Source organism: Purpureocillium takamizusanense, chromosome 2 (assembly GCF_022605165.1).
Source record: "Purpureocillium takamizusanense chromosome 2, complete sequence".
NCBI lineage: Eukaryota > Fungi > Ascomycota > Sordariomycetes > Hypocreales > Ophiocordycipitaceae > Purpureocillium > Purpureocillium takamizusanense.
Window position 1 is genome coordinate 230,816 of NC_063069.1, and position 9,428 is coordinate 240,243.

Below are 9,428 nucleotides of genomic sequence, written 5' to 3' on the forward strand. Positions count from 1 at the left end.
GAGTCGACTCGCGGCATTGGGACCCGGAGGCAAGCGGAGGGCGCCGTGGATGATTTGATATCGTCCCGCAACATGAGCCTCCGGCGGTGGGCTGCGATCGTGCTGCGGCGCCACGGCGGCCGATTTGCCAGCCACCACATTTTCTCTTTCCTCGTCTTCAACATGGGCGTGCGGTCAAGGAACCGGCGCATTAGCATGTTGAGCGTGGCAAAGAAGAACTTTGCCAAGGTGCAGCGTATTGTACGGTCCTTGACTGTGGATAGGCTGGTCGCCGCGAAGAGCGAGCTCGAAGAGACAGGGAAGACGTCGGATGCTGACGTGAAGGAGCTCTTAAAGAGCCTCTCTCTGTATGGGTATCGGCAACCAATGTCTCGGGAGGCGCGCATGAGCATGCGCCACAAGATCCTGGCGCTGATAATTCGCTATGGGGTGCCGGCCATCTGGTTCACCGTCAACCCCAACGACATCACGAACCCGGTCAAGCTCCGCTTGGCGGCATACCGGACACGAGACCCGGAAGCGGCCGAAGAGTTCCTGCGGAGTCTCGATATGTCATTTAAACGCCTGCAGCTGTCCATTTCAGACCCAATGAGCTCGGCAATGTTCTTCCATCGGGAGATGACGTTGTTTTTCGAGCATTACGTGAAGGCCGGTCAGGAATCTGTCTTCGGGCGTATCTCTCAGTACTATGGTGCCGTGGAAACGAACGAACGAGGCTCGCTCCATGTCCACGGCTTACTCTGGCTCCATGGAAATTTGAACCTGAGCTCGATGCTCGCGGGGGCTGACGGGGGCGACCAAGAAGCGTATCGCCGGCGCATCGTGCGGTATGTTGACAGTGTCTTCAGTGAGGTAATTCCCAAAGAAAGCGGTGCACTCGTCGAGTGGTCTCCATGGACGTTGATCCTGGTTACTAATTTTCTTGAGGCAGGACTTAGATGAAGCGTCTTGCTCTGTCATCCAAGCAGAGCGCTCGGTGACGTCGGATATCTCACCACTGCTGGAAAATGCGGAGCACTTCTCGGCGCGGTTCGAGGAAGAAGCGAATTTCTGTGCGGGTTCGACACAGGTTCACACGCACAGCCCGACCTGCGTCAAATACTCAATCGGCAAGAACAAGCGAGGCGGTGACCTTTGTCGGTTCAAGGCGCCGTGGAAGCTGGTTGAGCAGACGGCGCTGACGCCGGATGGGGTGCTGGAGATTCGGAGAACGCACCCAATGGTGAACCGGTGGAACCAGGCCATGGCCGTGGGCTTGCGACACAATCACGATATTTCGTTCATAGCTACACAGCGCAAGACCATGGCTTTGGTATACTACGTTACAAATTACGCGACAAAAGTAGAGGATCCGATATGGAAGCGGGTGGCGGCGGCGGCGGATCTTCTCCCGGCCACCCATCCCGCCGATCTGCGCACGGGCGAAGAGGCTGCCGAGAGAGGAGTCGGCATTGCCGGCAGCGCGGATGACAGCGGCGGCGACGGAGCTGGGAACAAAACACGACGATTCCTGATGAAGGTCGCCAACCGCGTCTTCACGGAGCGTACATTGTCGCAAGTCGAGGTTGTTGCCGACCTTCTCGGCTATCCGGTGGAGTACACGAGCAGCACCGGCTGGGCATATCTCAACGTCTCCGTTCTGTACTGGCACGTCTTCCGCCGGTGGAGCCATCTTCGGAGAGAAAGTGGCGAGGCGGATGGAGAAGATCCAGTAGATGAGTCTGTCGTCGTAGAGGAGACTGGCCAGAGAATCGGCTTCGCCGAGGCTTATGCCCATCGCGGGGACGTCTTGCGAGGCCTTTGCTTGTATGATTATGTCTCGCTGGTTAAGCTTCAACGCGCCGGCAAAGGCGGCATCTCCGGGGCGTGGGGAGAGGTGCCGTTCGACGGCGCATGGGCGGATGGGAAACAGTGGGTGCAGGTGTTGAGGCGACCGGGAAAGCACGCCACGGTCTGCCTGGACGGGTATCTGAGCAAGGACTTCGAACGGGTCGACGACGAATCATGTCACCACAGGTGAGCACGACCGCCCAAAACGCCTGCCGGCATGGAGGAACCGGGCATATTTCTGACGGGCCCATCGGTACAGAGCAGCTGTCCAGCATCTCGCCTTGTTTGTGCCGTGGGAGAGTTTCCTCGTGGAGCAAGAGCGGACCATCAAGGAGACGTGGATGAAGGCGCGTCGCTCGCTAAGCCCGAGAATATCGTGTCTCGTCGACAACGTGCAACTACTCCGACGGTCAGCGGAGGACGCGAGACGCGACGCGAAGCAATGGGCGGCTACAGGCGGTGATATCGGCGGCTCCAGTTCCACTGAGGTGGATGGGCCCTGCAGGGACAGCGACGAAGCGGCCTCTGCATACGAGCCGAACGACGTCGGGATCGCCACCCGTCTCATTGACGTCCTCCGCAGCGCAGCAGGCGCGTGCCAAATCACGGCGGGATCGCCGGAGCTCAGCGGAGCCGTGAAGGAACTGTCTCGCTTTCAACAGTCAGCCCTGTCTTGCGCGACAGACCTTCAGGGTACCAGGGTGGCGGAGGGCCGGGAGAGACGCGTCGTGTCTCCCGGGTTCCGGTGCTCCGGCGCCGCAGTGCCTCCGCAAGCCCAGTTGAGAGCTATCAAGTCGCAGCAGACAAGCGCTTCGAGGGAGCGAGTAAAAATGATACAGGGCATGCAGAGTAGCGCCATTGCCGGCGGTACCGACCGCGCCGCCGCGGCTCAGAGCATCCTGGCCGGGTTCGGGGAAGACGACGTTGACCTGACGGAGGCCGATGCTGGAGGGCCCGCTATTGAGGTACATGCCGGCATGACCGTCCGTCTCGGCCCGTCAGCATCGTTTGTGCATGCCGGCAAAGCCATCGCAGCACGACTGACGCTGAACAAAAAGCAGGCCATTGCGTTCCTCATAATATGCCGGCAGCTGGACTTGCTACGACGGACCGCCGGTGGAGATGTCGCCCAGCTGTGCCAGTTCGTTGGCGGTGAGGGGGGCACAGGCAAGTCACGCGTCATACAGGCCCTCGTCGAACTCTTCGCAAACAGGGATATGTCGAGTCGGCTGCTGATCACGGCCACTTCGGGAGCGGCGGCGGCGCGTATCAACGGCATCACGATCCACTCGGCCTGTGGCTTCTCCAAAGACGGCGGCGCGGCTGCCAATGCGAACAGGGACGTCGACGGCGTGCGACTGCCACGACCGACGGAGCGATTCGTCCACGGGCAGAGGCGGATGGACTGGCAGGAGAAGGACGTGCTTGTCATTGACGAGGTGAGCATGCTGGGTGCGCGGACCCTGCACGCCGTCCACGAACATCTCTGCCGGCTGCGCGGATGCGAGAGAGACTTTGGCGGCATTCCTATTGTCCTGTTCTGCGGGGACTTTCACCAGTTCCGTCCTGTCCAGGAGCGCCCTATCATATTGCCGAGCGAGGCCATCCAGTGGGACGCGAGTAGCTCGTTCAACGCCGAGCAGCGCTACCAGCACGACAAGGCCCACGCGCTGTGGAGGCGATTCACAACCGTCGTGATGCTGGACGAGCAGATGCGCGCAGCTGGGGATCCTGCGCTGCAACGGTTGCTGAAGCGGATTCGGCTGGGCGTCCAGGACCACACGGACCTGGAGCTCCTCAATTCACGGTGCTATCGCGAAGGGAGGCGGATACCGTGGGAGACGGGCATCACGGTTGTGACGCCGCTGAACCGGAACCGATGGAACTTAAACATGGAGGCCAGCATGGCGTTCCAAGTCCAGAAGCAGTCGCCGATGCGCATCTTCATGTCCGAACACAAATGGAAAGACGGCGTGCCAACAGAGGAGGAAGCGGTCATGATGCTCAGTCTCGGCGACGATAGCGCCATACCTGTGCCGGCTATTTTCATGTTCGTCGCCGGAATGCCCGTCGTCGTAAACCAGAACACGCATCAGGGGCTGAGGCTCGTCAACGGAGCGAGCTACACGGCTGCGGAAGTGGTCGTCGACAAGGCGTATCCGGCGCATCGAGTGTCGGCCTCTTTGATGATCCACTTCGGGCCGCCCGCCGGCATCATCCTGGAGTCGGAGACGACGAAGGATCTCCACTTCGTCGGATTGCCGGCGGGAACGATCCTTCTGACACCGATGAGCGTAAAAATCCCGTGCCAACGAAAGCGGCCATGGCAGCAAAACGACGTGAGCCGCAGGGGCCTGCCGTGCGCGGCGGCGTTCGCGTGTACAGACTACAAGGTGCAGGGCGGCACGCTGGAGCGGGTGGCCCTGGAGTTGCGCGGGACTCGGACGACGGACGTCGGGGGCCGGGCGGTGGCGTCGCCATGCGACCCGTACGGCCTTTATGTGCAGCTATCGCGGTGCCCGACGCTGGACGGAATCATGCTCGTGTCGAGGGCGCGAGAGAGGGACCTCATCGGAAACCGAGTCCCCGGGGAGATGAGCGCGGCGCAAGGAAGACTCGAGGAGCTCAGCGCGAAGACGGTAAGAGAAGCGGTTAGCTGGCTGGGCGAGACGGGCGGATGAGAGGGAGGTGGCGGTGATGGACAGGGCAGGAAGATGTGAGCGGCTCAAGGCAAAGATGGAGGGGTTGACCTCAAGGGCCGGCGAACCGGGAGGCGCGGGGAGCCCCCGGAGGGCTAGCGCGGAAGTGCGAGCACCAACGAAAGCGAGCGGAGCGGGCCAACAGGAGAGGCGGAAAGCGAGGGGGGAAAGGTGGCCGCGGGTGGGGCATAAAACCTCTCGGAACTACGTTCCTCAAGGCATAGTCCTCTCGGAACTTCGTTCCTCAAGGCATAGTCCTCTCGGAACTTCGTTCCTCAAGGCATACACCCCATCTTTTAGACCGTGACGCCTTTTATGCTGGTATCCACACCGTACGCCTGACAGTTGTTCAGATAAAGAAAATGACGTTTTCGCCGCTATCGATGTGCTCTGTGAGGATACGCGAGCGTACACATCTCGCGGACACTCGACTAGAGCCGACATTGAGCCGTGTTGGGAGGATGACCCACGACGCGTGGTAATGCGCATACGGTGGCATGGTTCGGTCGTGGGATCCATCAACTTACAAGGACTCGCGCAGAAGCTGGCGACGGACCGTCTTCTGGAAGTCCATTTTATCGTCACATATTGAAGCCCGAAGGCAGAGTTCATCAACCTGACCCCTGCAGACATGTCAGCTTTGTGGAAGTCCAACTTCCTCCGTGAAGCCGGCCTGGCACAAGACACGCCGTGATCCTGTTCACGGACTCTCAAACGCTCGTCTTACCGTTCTCGACCGCAATAACAGTGGCCGCACCCGTCATATAACAAATGGATCATCCACCACACGGACAAGGGTGGTTTTGAGGTTACCCACCTTTCAACGCCCCGGTTGCCACCTCTGGTCCCGCGGGCATCGTCTGCTTGCTTTGGCACGAACGAGGGCATCAGTACTTCAGGACCACGATGCAATATATCTCCTACAACCGAAAGCAATCACACGTCGACTTACAGGCCACGAGTATCCACTTCTTTGTGCCAATCTGAGGACACCTTGCCTAGACAAGCTGCTCGACGAGCTGGGCAACGAGCCATCCTGTGTTGCTGGACGAGCTGCGTGACGAGCTGCGTGACGAACCTCTTCCGTCGAGCTGTAGTGCCTGCTGAGCCATCACTCCGTTGACAGAACTGAACCCAGCCTCGGGGAAGCGTTCTCGTAAGATGGAGCCTTACGCGGCGTGAGTTGCATGACAAGCTAATAGCGTCTATTATGCGCTTAAGGAACCAACGGCATACATTGCGTCTAGCAGGTGCTCACGCGAGCTGGGTAACCGGTAACTACAGATATAAGTTGATACTTGTTTACCTCATTGTCTCGCTATACAGGCCGCCAAACACCAGATAGAATAAACTCGTTGCACGGTTCATCGCGCAGCTCGTTACGCAGCTCGTCCGGCACGACAGGATTGGCGCGTCAGCTCGTCATACTGCTCGTCATGCAGCTCCTGCAGTAAAACCGACGAGAGAGCATAAATTTAAAGGGAAAGAAAAACAAGCGCTTAAGCTTTCGCTTTCTCGTTGGCATCGCGCAAGCCTGCGTGTGGTCTGAAACACAGGCTGCGAAAAGGGGCCCGTCCTATACAGGTAAGCGGGTTGATCGGCCTGGCTGGAGCGCACGCCTCGGACATCGGCCTGGCGAGAAGCGTGCGGGGCGAAGAACGGTGAACCCGCGAAGCATTTTGATCTGCGTGGTTGAGCAGTGGAATTAACATCAAGGTCGACGAGGCAGCTCCATTGGGTTAGAGACGGTGCCCCTTCGCAAGACGTCGTGCGCGAAAGCTAACAGGGCAATTGCACCTCCCGTTGATTTCAGCTAAACTGGCTCATCTATATAATGCCGACGAGATCAAAGCCGCGGGAATGAGAGCTGCTCGCCGGGGACTCTTGGGTAGGTCGTCAAACATGCGACGGAGCCCGAACTTTTATCCATCTAGTTCCGTTCTTCGTAGGATCCTGATCATCAGCTCCGTCGCATATGAGATTAACGTTTGTATTTAGCCATCTCTCCAAAAAAAAAAAAACACCATTGCGTTATTGAGGTAGCTCTTTCATCCAGCTCATTATCGTACCTCGGAGGCACGCTGAACCGGAGTGCATTGTTGTTCCACATCAACCACTTGCCTGACTCAGCGATCCTATAACCGATCCTGAGGATACGGTCCTGTTGCTCTAACGCCTTGGACCCCGCCTTCCAATCTCAGGCTCTGAAGTATCGCGAGCTGCATCGCGCAGGCGATTGAAGGCAACCTCGCGCGCAAAAACTCGATCGTGCGGTCTATCAAGGCCACGATCTCGTTTGACTCGATATCCTCCAGCCCTATGCGCTGAAGACTGCACTGGAGTTGGACGGAAGAACTTATAAACCGACACTCACTAGACGGTTTTAGAAGTTTGCTCGAGCAGACACATGACTCTTACTTACAGGTGAAGATACTCCATTCGTTGTAGTATTGACAAGTTCTGAAGATGGTTGATGACACAGAGTAGCCTCCTGCCCACGGTTCGTAGCAGCTCTTGGAAACCACTGAGATCATGATTTTCAGTGATCGATAGAAGCGGCAGAAAAAGTACCACTGCAGCCACGTAGGCTTCAGTCCTATCTTCGTCATCCAGAGAGCTCCCAGCGTCAAGCAGCTGCGACTGTTTTGCAAATGCATCGCGCCATGCTTGGGGCTCCAACGCTACAGAAAAGCTGTCCAACCCGAGGCGGGAATAGGAATTCCAAAAGAGGTAAGCGGAAGCGAAGTAGGACGTAGTCCCTTGCCAACTCATGTCCATCTGCGCAGTCTGTGCCGGATGGCCAGGTACAATCGCTGATTTATCCATCGACCGGAAGCATGGGATTATCCCCGGATCACAGTGGAGTTGCCTGCTCGTTAGCCGCGCTCTTTGCAATCGGAGTCCCTACATACATATATAGTCTGGCGTAAATATTCATTAGCCTGTGGCGTTCTGGTACGTCCGGGGTATCAGAGCGGTCCAAAATCTGACCTGCGAGAACGCAAGCGAACGCCGACTCTCTGTGTTCACCAAGAAGGAGGAAGTAAACCGAACGCAGTAAGCTGCACCGTGCCATGGATAACTTATTTTCCCAAGCCAAGCTAGAAAGCGCCATCTGCTGTTCAATAAGTCCGGGAATAGAGTCTAGCTTGCATGGTCCTGCATTACGAATAGGCTGGCGACGTAGATGCAGTAGGAGTTTGCCGATGCCGCAAATGCCTGTGAGCTCCGCACTGACACCTCGCCCAGCCACCAACTTGGCATATAAATCTGTCTGTGTAACGATAGGATGCCTGGGGAGGATGAACTGGACGTACGCCAGGACAGCGGGATCGTCCCAGCTCTCCGGAGAAAGCGGCTTGGCCGTGGCCCAAAAAATAGCATCTCCGCCATCAAGCGTCACATGTCTACCTCGGATCGCTGAAGAACCAATGCCAGACGGTGTGTGCTCTGTGTCCGTACCGCCCTCGCTGATCGACTGAGGTTCTTTACGATTACTCTTAAGCAATGGGTGGCACTCTCTTTCATGTCCAATATCGGCCGGTAGGAATGACACGACAGGCTGCTCTTTGGGCTGTCCGTGGAGCCGTGGGCGTTTAAGTTGGTGTACGACCGGGCTTGCGGAGTGGCTCGCTGCCCCGGCTTCGGGTAATCCCGTATTGTCCGTGGCCGTAGCGCAGGCGGTGCTTTGCAAGGTAGGCAGCGTGTCAATATCCTGCGGCTGGCTTTCCTCAAGGCACGCCAAGTCGGAAGTGGTGTGGCCAATGTTGCAACCCTCACATGGATGTTTGCCTGGACAGTCTGTCTTGCGGTTGCTGCAATCGGTGCTGGACTCTATTAACATTACGCCTCAGGCAGTGGATGCGGCACTCACCATGTGCGACGGCAAAAACGTTCTTCCCCTTGGGGATAGGGATGCTCCAGAGCCACCCACTTTGTTTCAATTGCTTCTAACATCCCCTCTGATGTTGCTAGTGAAGTCTTGTCTCCTTGATTTAGTTGCCTACCATACGAGGAGATGACTGATACTGGTTGACATCCTTCTCCATCCTGAGCTATCAGCGAAGGACCTATGAGTTTTTGGGTGAACTCTCGATCGTCGGCGTGGTCCGTGGGCAGGTGTGTGACTGGGCTCGCGGAGTGGCTCGTTGTGCCTCTTTCGGGTAATGAGGCGTTTTGGGTGTCGCTAGACATGCCGCAGCTACAATCTTGTGTGCAGGAAGTCTTGCGCTTCTTACAACCCTCACATGGGTAGCCGCCCCGGCATTTTACCTTGCGTTTCCTGCAACCGATGCTGGGTACTGTTAATTCGAAGTCAGGAAGCGGACACCAGACTCACCAAGCGGTTCCGCGACGCCTTGGAACATTCCATTTTAACTTCATTGCTTGGGATGTGGCGATGCGTGTTTCCGACAAAGGTCTAAGTCGATTTCGCTGCCTGTCATGAAGACGAATTAACGGTTGACGAGGGGTAAGCTATAGCTCGCCGGAACTTACTCGCAGTGTGTTCTGCTGTTCTCAAGTGCGTAATGTCCTGGCAAGCCAAAAGCAGGTGGACAGATCGTTTACATATTATATGCTCAGGTGTTGAAGGGTTCCTGGTCGGGGCAACCTGCAATCACTTACACGCAAAATTTCCCAATTGACTCGTAATACCCCCTTGAAGTCTGGGAGCAAACTTCGCCACACTGTCTTAAGCTGGGGTATGTAATTGCTGCAGGGACCAGACACGAGAGGCACGATACGGGAGCAGACGGTAGGTCGGCCGCTCGTTTGTGATTGCACGCACGAGCGAGGGGAAGACACTGCTGCCGGCTATCCATGGATGCAGACGTCCCTTTGTGACCAGTGTCTGCGTTGATCATGGACATGAGACATGCTCCCGATACCTCGCCGGCC